Source organism: Canis lupus, chromosome 27 (assembly GCF_048164855.1).
Source record: "Canis lupus baileyi chromosome 27, mCanLup2.hap1, whole genome shotgun sequence".
Classification (NCBI taxonomy): domain Eukaryota; kingdom Metazoa; phylum Chordata; class Mammalia; order Carnivora; family Canidae; genus Canis; species Canis lupus.
Window position 1 is genome coordinate 7,919,860 of NC_132864.1, and position 15,758 is coordinate 7,935,617.

Below are 15,758 nucleotides of genomic sequence, written 5' to 3' on the forward strand. Positions count from 1 at the left end.
TACTACCTAGATATCTGCTTTCTATGTGTCCCATCTCTTCTTTTTCCCCTTTTCCTGCTTTCTATGGATTCTGTATTTTCAGTGATCCTATTTTACCTCCATTATTTGCTTATTGGCTACCGTTTAGTGGCTGCATTAAAGTATATGGTGCACACCTTAGAGTTGTCACAGTTTGCCTTCAGGTGACACTCCATCACTTTGGGTATAGTGTGAAAACCTGTAACAGTATACTCCATTTCATGCTTGCTGGCCTTTATGCAACTGTCACAGTCCATTCTACCTGTGTATAAACCTCACATTACAGGGGCACCTGGGTGGCTCAGCCAGTTAAGCAGCCAACTCTTGGCTTTGGCTCAGGTCATGATCTCAGGGTCCTGGGATGGAGCCCTGTGTGGGGCTCTGTGCTCAGTGGGGAGTCTGCTTTAGGATTTCTCTCACCCCACCCCTCACTCTTCTATTGCTCTAAATAAATAAATAAATCTTTACAATAAATAAATGAATGAACCTCACATTACATCAGTATTAATTTTGCTTTAAACAGTAAGTTATGTAACAAAGAGATTAAATGGTAGGAAAAATATATGCCCACATAGTTACCTTGTCCAGTGTCCTTTTTCCCTGTATAGATCCAGATTTCATCTGCTGTCACACGTGTGCTCTGAGATGCATTTTTCTCTAATCCTCTGGAAGTTCCCATCATGCCCCCAAATTATTGTTCAGATAAAGACACGAAGAAGGAGTTTCTGCAGACTTCTCTCCGCAACCCCTTCCCAACACTCTGCCCTGCACACCCCAAGGTGACTCTGCTCCTCTGACCCCTAAGTCTGTCCCCTGAACTCCGGGAGACTCCTGGGCTCCACCTGTGTCACCCTCCCAGGCCACAGCATGCAAACTCTCTCAGGCAATGAGCTGGAGTATTTGAGATGCTCACCTCATTTTGTGTCTATATCAAGGATCGTGTTTGAAGTTCAATGTCTTAAAAACCACTGTTTTATCTATTTGGTCCAGGCTTTTTTACTTGTTTCAGGTGTGTGTGACAGGGGTAAGAGGAAAAAAATCCAGTCTCTGTCACTTGCTCTTAGCTGGCAGAAGTCTATGCTTCTCATTGCATATAAATAAATACTCTTTATTTAAGCCATTTCGATGTAGATTTTCTGTCATGTGAAATACAAAAAATACATTGACAAATACAGCCATCTGTAATACGTTGTTTCATTTCACTTTTTCAAATTGTCTTAAATTATGTCAACTGAAGATGTGCATGGGTTACCCAGAATCTTTACATGCCAATATTCTAGTGGGAGCAAAGAGCTACCAACTTGTCTCAAGTTAATACAAATTGTTTCTGATGGTTTCCCACCCAGTAACTGAGATTAGCCAGACTAAAAATGGAAATTTTAGTTGGGGGAAGTACACAAAAAGAAATCTGGAGAGGAAATAGAGTAAGCTTTGGTAGAATAATACACCTGAATGGGAAAAGGGAAGAGATGTGTTCTTTGTGAGAATATTAGTGAGAAATTTTTAAAGATCCAGAAAGATGCCAGAGCATTAGGAACAATCATATGAAATTGCCATTTTTTTACATCAAAGTGTAAAATAACATTACTTTCATACAGCTCAAAAAAATACTTTTTTCCCCACATTTTGCAGTGAGCTGACTGGCCCTCTTCAAAATCTTGTTCCGAGGATGAAGAACATTGGCTGGCACAGGCTAGCCACCTATACATTAATTTTTTCATTCACTCAAAGCCCTGAAGGCATCAAGAAGACAGAAGAACTCTCACGGAGCCTGCAGAGACACTACAGAAAGGGTGGCCAGTAAGGTGCGTCTGTGCAGAGACCCAAACGTTCAGAAGGACCCAACCACTCAAAAACCTTTCAGGCAAGTGGAGTGGAAGATGTAAAGATCCCAGGAAGGGTACAAGTCAGGCATATTCATGGAATGGATGGAATAATACTGTGTCTGGAGCAGTGTCATTTCAGAGTAAAGATAAGTTTATATCTTATTACAAGCAAGATCGGACATCATCAGGAGTGATCAAGTCTCACGGTGTGCCCTACCTCCTTTCAAAAATAACTCTAGACTGTGGTCGGATAACACATTCGTGGACTAACCCAGGAATTCAATCCCCTACTTTCTACCTCTCTATTTCCACATAACTTTCCACATGAAATGAGACTTCATTTTAGAAGCACAAGTCAGTTCCTAAGTTGGAGAATAATTCTCCGAGCTTCAATAAAGAGAAACCCCCATTTTCATAGAATATACTGCTATTTAGTGACCTATCAAAAAAGATCCAGGTGAACCATGGGTTTTGAAGAGATGAGAGAGGGGTGCCTTGGTGGCTCAGTTGGTTGAGCATCTGACTCTTGGTCTCAGCTCAGGTTTGATCTCAGGATCTTGAGTTCAAGCTCCAGCTTGGGTTCCATGCTGGGCGTGAAGCTTACTTAAAAGATGAGAGAGAGCATGTCAAAGGTGTTTGCAGAGAATCTGAGAGCTACAGAGAAGAGCATGAGCTATGCCACCGAGTAGATAACCCTCACATTCCTTCTTCCTGCCCTTTCGGAGAGCGGAACAGCATTCCTTTGCTGTTCTTCCTAAACCAGGATCATGGGGATTTCTCTCTCTGCTTTGGAAAAACCACCCATCAATGCCTTTTCTTCTCTAAAAATACTTCCAGGGGTGCTTGGGTGGCCCAGTGAAGCATCTGCCTTCAGCTCAGGTCATGATCTCAGGGTCCTGAGATCTAGTCCCGCATGGGTCTCCCTGCTCAGTGGGGAGCCTGCTTCTTCCTCTCCCTCTTCCTTTCTTTCTCTCTCTCAAAAAGATACAATCTTTAAAATAAATAAATAGTTTCAGTTCAGATCTTTCCTTCCCACCTCAGGTGTCCTCATCACTTCAAGACCCTGACGTGAATAGTTTATGCCTCCAGTACCAGGCAGAAGTCAGTAGACAAATTCTTTATATAATTCTGGACTACAGAAAATATAGAAAGATATGCATTTCATTTTAAGAAGATAACACAACCTTTTCTGACATTTAAAACTACCATATGTCAACCCATCTGCATGCTTCTCATACCTCACCTCCTGCAATTCTCAGAACAAACCCGGGAGCTAAGTATCATGTGACGTCTCATCTCAGGGGTGAGGTGGCCAACAGGGAGAGAGCAAGTGGTCTGGGGTGCCCATCAGCCAGGCAGGGGGATGCAGTTCAGGCCTGGCAGTCAGATCCCAAAGCCCAGCACCACAACCTGATAATGGCAGTAAAAGTAGAAAACCTGGGCACCAGGGTGGCTCAGTGGTTGAGTATCTGCCTTTAGCTCAGGTCGTGATCCCGAGGTCCTGGGATCGAGTCCCACGTCGGGCTCCCCGCAGGGAACCTGCTTCTCCCTCTGCCTGTGTCTCTGCCTCTCTCTGTGTCTCTCATGAATAAATAAAATCTTTAAAAGAAAAAAGCAAAATCAAAATTATGGGTGGTTATCAAAGTTGTTATTTGGTAATAAATATGGTTTTAATTCTCTATAAGCCCCTTTGGCCATCCCCATTCTCAGTAGCAAACAGTTGACATAGTTATCAAATAGAATTCTGCTGTCACCTTTAAATCAGCCTAACTCTTCCAAATAAAAGCAAATGGCATGTATGGGTTTGCTTAAGTCATTAGAGATTTGCAGCTGATATTAGTTAATCCTTCTCCATTCATAATATCATGAAGTATTTGTATTTTAAATAGAAGATAGGAGTTCTGTGTTAAGACTCTTTATTTGTACTCTATAATTAAAGTCAAATGGTTTTAATGATTATCCCTTATTTCCTTTCTTGAAATAAATTGTTATGAAAATATTTTCTAATGAAATTCATCTTGGAAAACTAGAAAGAGAAACATGGCAAGGTAATTCTTGTTCTGTTTGCCATAATTTAGAAATTCAACACTTAAACAAGTATTTTGTAGTTTTACATTCCTTTTTAACCCATTCAGTGGAGAATGTCCAGCTTTTCTCCCAAGTTGTATGTTAATTCTAATATGTATCCAACATCAAAGATAAACATGTAATAAACATGGAAATAAAGTTTAGCTCTACTAGAAATGTTAAAAAAAAAAAAAGAAAAAAGAAAAACAGAAGACCACTGATCAGTCTCCCTTATGAACAGTGACACAAAAACTAACAGAGAATGCAGAAATGCTATGACCAAGCAGGGCTTCTTCCAGAAATTCAGCAATGATTGACATTAGGAAGTCTATCAACATTAAAAAGTCTCATAAGGGCAGCCACGGTGGCTCAAAGGTTTAGCACCACCTTCAGCCCGGGGTGTGATCCTGGAGACCCGGGATCGAGTCCCACGTTGGGCTCCCTGCTTCTTCCTCTGCCTCTGTGTTTCTGCCTCTCTCTGTGTGTCTCTCATGAATAAATAAATAAAATCTTTAAGAAAAAAAATTACTTGCCAAAGACCAAGAATAAAGATCACTTAATGCTTTTTATTTTCCTTTTTTCTTTTTTTTAGGGGGGAGGGGGAATGTTAACATCTGTTTAGTGTTATTAGTAGAGATACAGGAGTTTGAACCACCTACAGAACAATTTTCTTGAGCTAACATTTTACTTTTTTCATTAAATGAAATACTCCAAACATAAAGAAGTATTAAGGGAATGATTTAACAAACATATCTATTAATCATCCTCCTCAGCCCTGAGCCTTTATTTATTTATTTATTTATTTATTTATTTAGCATTTCTTTCGACTGACATTTTTTTAGAATTTTTTATTCAAATTCAGTTCAATTAACATATAGTTTACTATTAGTTTCAGAGGTAGAGTTCAGTGATTCATCTGTCTTATATCACACCCAGTGCTCATCCCATCATGTGCCCTCCGTCATGCCCATCCTCCAGTCACCCCATCCTCCAGTCTCCCTCCCCTCCAGTGACCCTCAGTTTGTTTCCTAGAGTAAAGAGTCTCTTATGGTTTGTCTCCCTCTCTGATTTCATCTTGTTTTATTTTTTCCCTCTCTTCCCCTATGATCCTCTGTTTTGTTTCTTATATTCTACAGATGAGTGAAATCATATGATAACTATCTTTCTCTGATTGACTTATTTCACTCAGCATAATACCTCTGGTTCCATCCACATCATTGCAAATGGCAAGATTTCATTTTTTGATGGCTGAGTAGTATCCCATTGTATGTATATAGACCACATCTTCTTTATCCAGCCATCTGTCAATGGACAGCTGGGCTCTTTCCACAGTTTGGCCATTGTGAACCCTGCTGCTGTGAACATTGCGGTGCAGGTGCCCCTTTGGATCATGACATCTATATCTTTGGAGTAAATACCCAGAAGTGCAATTGCTGAGTAGTAGGGTAGCTCTATTTTCAACTTTTTGAAGAACTTCCATACTTTTTCCCAGAGTGGCTGCACCAGTTTGCACTAATGCTTTTTCCACTGAAATCAGGAACAAGACATTAATACCCATAATTGCCACTGTCATTCACATTGATTAGTGGTTCCAGCAGATCCAAAAATATGAGAAAATAGTCAATATAAATATGAGAAACATAATACAGTCTCTTTTTGCTAAATGTGATTGAGGACCCAGAAAAAGCAAAAGACTTATCAAATGAGTGTGTGAAAGCAGTTGGATTAAAGACAAATACAAATTTAAAAAAAAAATTCTGTATGTTACCCATAACCAGGTAAATGTACAATGGAGAAAACCATTCCATTTGTTGAAAGGCATACCATATTAAGAAATAAAGTTAAAAGTGTAAGATGAATTTTAAAGTGTATCTCTTTGAAGAACACGAAAGGACAGCTTTGCAAATAGAAAAATATAGTGAGGAATGCAGAAGAGGAAGGAGAAGAGTAGTGGCTGAAGGCGGGGGAGGGGAGAGGCAGGTCAAAGGGCACACACACCTCCTTTCCCCCATGCCCTCAGGAATAGTACATCCTGGGTGTCCTGGGCGTCCAGTGGACAGCATGTGACCACAGTCAACAATGCACTATGTCCTCGAAAGTTGCTAAGAGGGTAGATCCTAGATGTTCTCACCATAGCAACAACAACAAATGAAATCACGTGAGGTGACCCTACTCCCCATTTCACAACACCCCGCCTATCCAGTCATTGCGCCAGACACCTCAAACTCAGCCAAGGTTATATATCAATTCTATCTCAATAAAGTGGGGGGGGGGACACCCTTTGGGAACTGCTTAAAAATATTTCCTAAATATTTGTAAGAGCACTTAAAATAAGGGTGCCTGGGTAACTCAGTGATTGAGCATCCACCTTCAGCTCAGGGTATGATCCCAGGTCTTGGGATCGAGTCCTGCATCAGACTCCCTGTTAGGAGCCTGCTTCTCCCTCTGCCTGTGTCTCTGCCTCTCTCTGTGTGTCTCTGATGAATAAAAAAAAAAAAAAAAAAGAGCACAAAAAATTTCACATTACATAGAAAGTGACACCTTTGAAACAGAAACAGTGCAAATAAGCAAAGCATTAATTAGATAAAAGTATATGGGTCTAATGTAATGTATTGACAAATAAGAATTAATGTTTTTAGATGTTTAAGGCTGAAATTAAAGAAATTTTAAAAAGATCCCACAGTTCCAAGTAAAGAAGAAAGGAGATGATAAAGAAGAGGGGAGGAATTAAGAAACATAAAAATGCGAGAGTGATCTTTAAAATCCAAGAATTTCTATTTTTCAACCTAAGAACAGTAAAAGAATGTTCAAGTGTAAAATAAATGATAAAGGAGGATTAATTGCAGAAATAAAATTAAAGAAAATTGAAGAGAGCACTTTACTTAAATCTATGGATATAAGCCAGAAGATCTCAATGAAGTGTTTATTTTTCAAAGGAAATGTAATTTAACAAAACTGCTTTCATAAGCAGTGACTATGGCTCAGGTGACTAGTACTTCACAGGATGATCCATTGCAACAGAAGCTCTTCTCCATGGCTGGTGGGAATGAAAAATAGTGCAGCCTCTCAGCAAGACAGTTTGGTGTTTCTTACAAAACTAAACATATCCTTGCCATAGAATCCAGCAATTGTGCTCCTTGATATTTATAACAAAGGAGTTAAAACTTGTGTCCACAGAAAACCCACACATGAATGTTCATAGCAGATTTATTCATAATTGCCAACAATTGGAAGCAACTAAGATGCCCTTTGGTGGTGCATGGGCACATAAACTGTGGTCCATCCGGACAGTGGAAAATCATTCAGTGCTTTAAAAAAAAAAAAAAAAAAAAAAAAGAGCTGTCAAACCATGAAAGAACCAGAGATGCAAAGTCCTAAGTGACAGAAGCCAGTATGAAGAGGCTGCACATGTATGATTTTAATGATAAGTGAAGAATGGTGCATTCTCACTGATAGTAAGAGAAACACAAATTAAAACCACGCTAAATTACCACTTTCCACCTATTGTAATGACAAAATTTTACAAAAGTTTAATAGCACACACTGTTATTGAAGCCATGGGAGAACGAGAACTTTCCCTCCCTGCCAGGGGATCATCAACCATACAGCAGCTACAAAAGACCAGCACAGAACAGCTATCAATTAATCTGTGACCCAACAACCCAGGCCAGGAAATAGATCTGCACATATGCAAAATGACAAATGCCCAAGGATATACCCATAGCAATGTCTTTAATAGTAAAATACTGTAAACAACCCAAATATCCCCAATAGAGGATCGGTTGCATAAATTCCAACACACCCATGCGGCTGCAATATGATGCCATTATTTAAAGAGAGAAAAATCTCAATACACGAAATGAAAAGATCTATAGGCTATACTGCTGTGTGCAAAAATGAAAATGCATAATGTCTAAATAAGTCAACTTTTATGTTTCTTACATGGTAGTAAAATAAGTCTGTATTTTGTTGGTGCATAAACAAGCATGGCAGGATACACAAGCAACTAATAAAAGCCATTACCTACTGGGGAGAGGCCAGAGCTGCATGGAGGGGGTGACTTTTCACCGCTCTGCTTTGTGGTGCTTCTTCATTTTGGGGCCAGATGAATGTATTATGCATGCTCTGCTCAAATAATTGAAGGTATTAAAAACTCATTAAATGTGTACACATGAACACAATATGATAAAATGGAGAAAGCTACAGACAATAACTTCCCAGTTTGTTGCCTTTGGTTACCTGGGTGGGAAGGGGATGGAAGGAAAATTAAATAATGAAATTTAAAAGTGCATGCGAAAAAGAACGCAGATGAGGACAGGAACCAGGAGGCCATGCAAGGCGCTTTTCTCACAGCATATGATTGATGGCAGATGGCCTTCAGATTTGTAGATATTGTCTAGATTTTTTTTTTAACTAACACCTACTACTGTATAACTAAAATGGGTTATTTTCATTCTTAAGAAAATTCTCAGCAAGTCAAAGATACCATTTATTTCTCAAAAAGAAAAACCAAATGGATTTTATATCGTAAAAACAGCCTTCCTTAGACAAAATGTACCCGAAAATCAGGAACATAAGTACCCCCTTTTTAAAAGGGAATTTTTTTCTTATTGAAAACAACTTAACATGGTTTTAGGTGGAAATAACAAATTTCCAATGCCATTGTATTTTTTACTTATCCTATACTTTTTTACTCTCTTAGAGATTTCTTGGCACTCAAGGAGAGAAAAACAGAAGACTTCTATTTTAGAGATCTAAGGAAATGTGCAGGAGACATCATGCCTGAAGCCATACAGTTTCAGGGCTTAGGAAACATTATTCGTATAATTTATTAAGTCGTGGGAGCATCAACTGGGAGCATCGAGGTTTCTAAACGTATTTGTTCCTGTCGACACTAGATGGCGCTAGACAAGGTTCAGGCCAGCCTCCTATCTTAACCATATGTTACTATACTAACTTTACTAGTCTCTCTTTCTTTTTCTTTCCTTTTTTTTTTTTTTTTTTATTTAAGATTTTATTTATTTAGGGGCACCTGGGTGGCTCAGCGGTTGAGCGTCTGCCTTTGGCCAAGGGCGTGATCCTGGGATCCTGGGATGGAGTCCCATATCCGGCTCCCCTTGGGGAGGCTGCTTCTCCCTCTGCCTGTGTCTCTCATGAATGAATAGGTAAAATCTTAAAAAAAAAAAAAAAAAAAAAAAGACCCATTAAAGCTCCAGTTAACAGGGATCAAGACAAAGTCATTGTTGCCTTGTACCACACCAGTTCTCTGAAAACTGATTTCTGACAGTTTTTCTGAAACCGAAAACACATATACTTCTTCTGTTATGTTCCATAATAAAATTTGAAAGTGGGAGGTGAATAAACAAGTCAGCCCTAGTCACTGTGGTAATAATGCTGGCATCAAGCGGTGCTCAGGAGACCCAGGGCGGTGGCAGGGGAGGCTGGATGGCGGCCCTCGCCCTGCGTCCAGCTGCCCACGCTCACCCTCCCGGGACCACGGCCTCGGGCAGGACCAGTGAAGGCTGAAGGAAGAAATCACTACTTACAGAGGGAAGTCGGGGCTCGTGGATTTCACGTGGTCTTGAACCCATGTCTTTCTGTATCTGGATTCGTTTCTTTTTCCTACTTCCCCAAATTACCTTATACATTGAATGATTTATAGGAAACGGCTGTGGGATCAGTAGCTAATATATAAATCAGCAATGACTGGGACTGGTGGCTGAGTGGAGAATGCTCGTCATGTCCTGTAACTTAAAACCCAGTCAGTACCTGAGTTGAAATCCTGACTCACTACTGTGTAGCTTGGCAAGCTGCTGAATATCTAACATCCAGGTTTTCATCTTAAAAATGAGGAAAGGGGATGCCTGGGTAGCTCAGTGGGTTACACGTCTGCCAGTCTGCCTTCAGCTCAGGTCATGATCTCAGGGTCCTGGGATCCAGCCCCGGCGGGGCTCCCTGCTCAGAGGGAAGTCTGCTTCTCCCTCTGCCCCTCCCCCTGCTCATGCTCTCTTTAAATAAATAAATAAATAAATAAATAAATAAATAAATAAATAAATAAATAAATAAATAAATAAATAAATAAAATCTTAAAAAAATAAAATAAAATGAGTAAAGTTAAAGTGTGGATCAATTGGGATTGTTAAAAAGCATTAAATACACCCAATATTGTGCCTGGTGCATATATAAAAAACTGGTTTTTAAAAGATTTTATTTATTTATTTGAGAAAAAGAGAGAGAGAGCATGAGGAGGACAGAGGGAGAGGCAGAAGCAGACTCTCCGCTGAGATCATGACCTGAGCCAAAGGCAGATGCTTCACAGACTGAGCCACCTCCAGGCACGCCCCGAGCTAGCTGTTTTGATCACATAACGTTTCGCTGTCTACGTATGCATGTGTACTATGGTATTAGTCCCAGTAGGTCCCAGTAGGGTATGCCTTCCATGAAGAAATGGAGTTAAATTTTAACTCAAAGCCAGTTTATCTCAGTTATAATCTTTTGGAAGGCTATCCGCATTCTACCTGGTTGTACAGAGTGTGTTCCCGTGCATTGCACCCTCAGGGCCTTTTCCCAATTTTTTTGTATTTGCTTGAGTTTGGTGAAAAAAAACAGCCAGTATGGGATACAGCCATTTAAATCCTTAAACTAAAATTCACATGTAAGGCTTTCTAAAGGTATGTATGTGTTAATATTGTTGGTATATGAAATGTGTTGGTCTTTCCAGAATGCCTGTCAGGAGGTGGGGCAGCATGCAAGATGGGATAGAGGGCCATGGCACCCCACCACGCGCAGCTCAGCAGCTCACAGGACAATCCTGAGAATCCCAGGCAGCCCAGGGGGCCCTCGGCATCCAATACTCCTAACTGAGCTTGTGATTTATCAGTTGATGGATTGGAGGCCAAAGCACCCAAACACAGGATTATCCCCTAGAGATCATTTTTAAACTATTGCTCCGCAAGAACCCCTGCTGTGCAGCTGTGGGCACCACTAGCCAGTGGTCCTGGGGACTCTGGTCCCCGATGATGAACAGAACTGTAGCAAAAATCAGGAAATTTCAAGTACTACAAAAGATGCAATCAAAAGATTTGATAAGCAATAAAAAAAGTCACGTGGAAGAACTGTCCAAAATTTCATGCAGAGTTAACAAAAATAAGAATTGGGCAGATTTAGACTCACTAAAATTGAAGAAATAAGGATGGTCACAGGGAATAACCCACATACTAAAATACTAACAAAGACCTCAGACCTTTTTATTTTAAAAAAGTATGATTATGGGAATGCCTGGGTGGCTCAGTGGTTGAGCATCTGCCTTTGGCTCAGGGCATGATCCCGGGGTCCTGGGATCAACTCCCACATCGGGCCCCCTGCACAGAGCCTGCTTCTCTCTCTGCATGTGTCTCTGCCTCTCTCTCTCTCTCTCTCTCTCTCTCACTCTCTGTGTCTCTCATGAATGAATAAATAAAATCTATACCAAAAAATTAAATAAAAAAAATTTAAAGTATCATTATGCTGTGAAAATCAAGTGTGTGCTGAAGAATACACTGTAACTCTACCATACAAATAGTGTTCTTCCCAAATTCACGCAATTCATTTTTGGTTTGTTCCAAGAATCAGCGTGTAATTTCAATTACAAGCTCAATGGCACTAAATATAAAACTTGTCATAATTTTTACTTTCGTTTTTCAAAACAAAGTCCTAATCATTTTTCACTCTTCACTCTGAAATTTTGATGCTTATTTTTAATAGTTTATTTCAAGTTACTACTTTAAATACCAATTATCCTCAGATAACAAGGAGATATATTAAAGAGCTTTATTAAACTAGAGTATTGTTAAGGATTTAGTATTCCTAAACATTTGGTGGTTTCATTTTCAGAGGATTGCTCACCAGCAAAATCTACATCTTTCTTAGCATCTCAGTGACTTGCAACACCACTGCAAGTCTTTGTCCTCCAGACTCCTGGGGCAATTCTCAGCTGTTTGACATAAAATCCAGATTCTTAATTTGGATTTCGAGGTCAGGATCAGGCCACACACACACACCGGCTTTAACCCACGCAAATACATTTCCCTCTGTGCTGGCTTCTTATTAAAATTAATGTAAAAGTCCTAAAACAAAGGTGACAGTCCCACCATTTCAAACCCTACTCACTTTCTGTACAGTGAAAGTAAAAGTAAAACCCCGGAGACAGATGTATAGATTTAACAATAGGCTGATTCCTACAAGACATAAAAACTACAAACTGCTGGGCCCTGTCCACATGCACAAAAACACACACGCACACACACTCCCATACGGACTTAGATTTTCTCATTCATGGCCATTGAAAATTAAACCATGAAGTTCAACTTGTCACAAGAATTCACAAATTCAAATACCTACAGACCCACAGCTGGGGCGTGTGGAAGCAAACAGGACTGCTTCTCAGAAGCAGGAGTCATGACAACCCAGAGAACCCATCCCATCCCATAGGACTGGAGTATCCCCAGATCTTTCCATTTCCCAAGAGAGAATGGAAATCCAAATTTCATGTGACATTTTTAAGGAGGTGTCACTTTTTAAAAAAATTACTGCGGCCCAGACAGAATGCATTGCTGGTGGGATGAAGATCTGTGTGACCCTTTGGAAAGGAATTTGGCAATATCTAGCAAAATTGACCTTTGGGCCTTTACCCTTTGACCCCCAATCCCACTTATACAAAGATGCTCTGGTGCGACACCATGAAATTACATGTGTGCAAGACACTCTTTCTGAATGAAGACTGTCCATCAAGAGGGTCTATTTGAATATATCCCAGGGAGTGACAACAAAACATATACCTCTGCAGTTGTAAAAACAAATGCAAGACACCTTACATTGTTGTGGAGCGTGTCTAGGATATATATCACTTAAAATTCAGAAGAACATACACAGTATGAAAACATTTATGTAAGAAACAACAGAAATGTATGCTGCATGTGCTCAAACACACCCCCTCCACACACAGACACATGCTTATGTTACCAAAATAGATAAAAATGTACATTTTTATTTTCCAAAAGACACAGTGGAAGGATAAACCAATAAGCCAATAAACTAATAAGCCAATTTCCCATCAGGAGGGAGAAACAACAGAAATAAAATCTTGACCTCTCTAACTCCTTCTCTGGTTTTGGCTACAGAGCCATAAGTGTTTCTCCCCCTTTTAAACAAAAAGTAAATTAAAAAGAAAAAAAAATCCTTTAGGAAAGCTGAAGTAAATGAACCTAACTCTGTACCAGGTCGACGGTATGTATAACCGCGGAGAATTACTTCCAGTGATTTTAAAGCACCACATTTTGAGTACATGCTTAGTGGGACAGAAAACACAGAGAAATCACAAACCACATCATGTTATTCTCTTAAGTGGGACTATTGGTACTATTATCCTAGATCTATGATGTGTGGTAGGATAAAGCAATTACATCATTATATTGACATTGCTAAAAAACCAAGATTTCAAGCATTGAAAAAGATGTCAACACAAAGTCAAAGGAGTACAAAATATACTTTTATTAAAAGTAACAGTATGGACTGATTTAATTTTTCCCTTCAGAAAATACATATTTCCTGTCTCTATCAAACAAGGCTAGACATAAGAACCAACTGTAAGGACAAGGGTCCCCAACACCCAGAATCTGGCCTCTACATAGCATTCCTCCAGAGCTTCCTGGGGAAATTTTTGCTGCTGGGTCTAAAGCAGGAAAGGTAAAAGATGACCCCAGGGCATTGTCACACCTAGCAAAAATGCTATTAAAAGAGAAAAGAGGCAGCCCGGGTGGCTCAGCGGTTTAGCGCCGCCTTCAGCCCAGGGCGAGATCCTGGAGTCCTGGGATGGAGTCCCACGTCGGGCTCCCTGCATGGAGCCTGCTTCTCCCTCTGCCTGTGTCTCTGCCTCTCTCTCTCTCTCTCTCTCCCTGTCTCTGTCTCTCACAAATAAATAAATAAAATCTTTAAAAGAGAGAGAGAGAGAGAGAGAGAGAAAGGTCCTTACCAACATGGAATGCCCTTAATGGGGTCCCTACTGGCCAAAGAGAGCACAATTTGACCATCAATGAAGAAAACAGTGACTCCATATGGAAGCACACCAGATATATAGAAATACATGCAAGCATGATGATACTACAAACAAAAACAATCTCGCTGGTCAGTTCTGGAGGGCATCAAATCACTACCCAGGAACCTGATAAAGGACAAGAATCAGTTTATTTATCCTTCCTGTCCCTATAGACCACTTTCCAGGGCAACCAAATGGGTGATGAAGAGTAGTCAATCTTCACAAGAGTCACAGCTAACCAACAGAGGAGGGGTGACCAGTTAGGAAATTGCCACCTTGTGGTCCCCAATGGGGGGAGCGCCGAGCCTGGTGGGCCAAGGGCTGATGCGGACTCTTCGTCTTTCAGGACAGAAACGTCCATTTGCAGAGAAAGCCGACTTTCAAAAAATGTGTGACATCAAAAGAGATCCACAGCAGTTCCTCAGAGTCGCACATGTGGCAGTCCACCTGGAGCTTCTTCAGCTGCCTGGCACTTCCGCTCAGAGTGACCGAAACACCAACACCAAGAGAGGTACACGGGTTGATTCCGGTCCATATTCATCCCGGGACTCCATTTATGCCATAATTTCCCCCTTGGAGGAAGTCGATTGTTCTGTTGAGTTTCCCGTATTCTGGGCTTTGCTGGTTAAATCTCAACAGTGTGATTCCACACGTTCCTCTGACCCCACACTTCCGTCATTTGGTGGTTAAGTGTCAGCAGCATTCACTTCAGTTTCAGTGCTCCGGCGGTGATGCTTCATGGGCCGGACTTGAGAGGATGGGGTTGGCGGTGGTGGCATATTTTCCTTCTGCCAGAGTACCTGACCAAGGAAGCAAAAACAAAGAGCTCATCATCTAACCAAACCAGCCAAGCCAAGGCCAGGGACAAACCATGATGCCCAGAAATCCCTGAGGGCGCTTGACATCTCTGGAGGGGAAGGGGAGGCTGACTGGAGGGTCCGAGGGCAGAATGCCAACAGGGTCGGCGAGCTCCCCTCCAGGCCGACGTGAGGCCCCTGCGGAGCGGGGCTGGTCCTGCACACCAGGGCTAAAGGGCCATCCGAACCTTGTAACTCACGAAACTAAGGAGCTGTGGGAACTGCACGTCTGTGCCCCCCAGGACCCCACGCGGAAGGCCCCGGCCCCAGGATGGCTGGTTTGGAGCTGGGTCAGCAGGGAGGTCATATAGGCGGAGCTCCAATGAGACAGGACTGGTGGCCTGAGACAGAGCCGGCTCTCCCCTGCAGTGCACTCCCACTCACAGGGCTGGCTGTGCGCCAGCAGAGGCCAAATCCTGCAGAATCTTGACCTTGGACCCTGACCTTCATGGCTGGGAGAAAACAAATGCTGCTTATGTGAGCCTCCCAGTTTGGGCCCCTGGTAGGCAGCCCAGCAGGACCAGCTCAGAAGCCTCCCCTCAGGCGAGCCCCACACAGAGAAGAAGCTTCTGGAACAGACTCCCAAGTAGGCAGGATCGGGAAGAAAGAAGCCAGGGACATCCCCAGCACTGAAAAAAGCAGGGAAGGTAAGAACCAGGGAATTTCTAAGTGTGGAGATGCTTCTTAAACATCGCAAATCTGGGACACCTGGGTGGCTTGGTGATTGAGCATCTACCTTCAGCTCAAGGCATGATCCCGGGGTTGTGGGATTGAGTCCCACATTGGGCTCCCTGCATAGAGCCTGCTTCTCTCTCTGCCTGTGTCTCTGCCTCTCTCCCTGTTTCTCATGAATAAAAAAATAAAATCTTTAAAAAAATTAATAAACATCGTGAATCTATCCCCCCCTTTTAAAAGTTC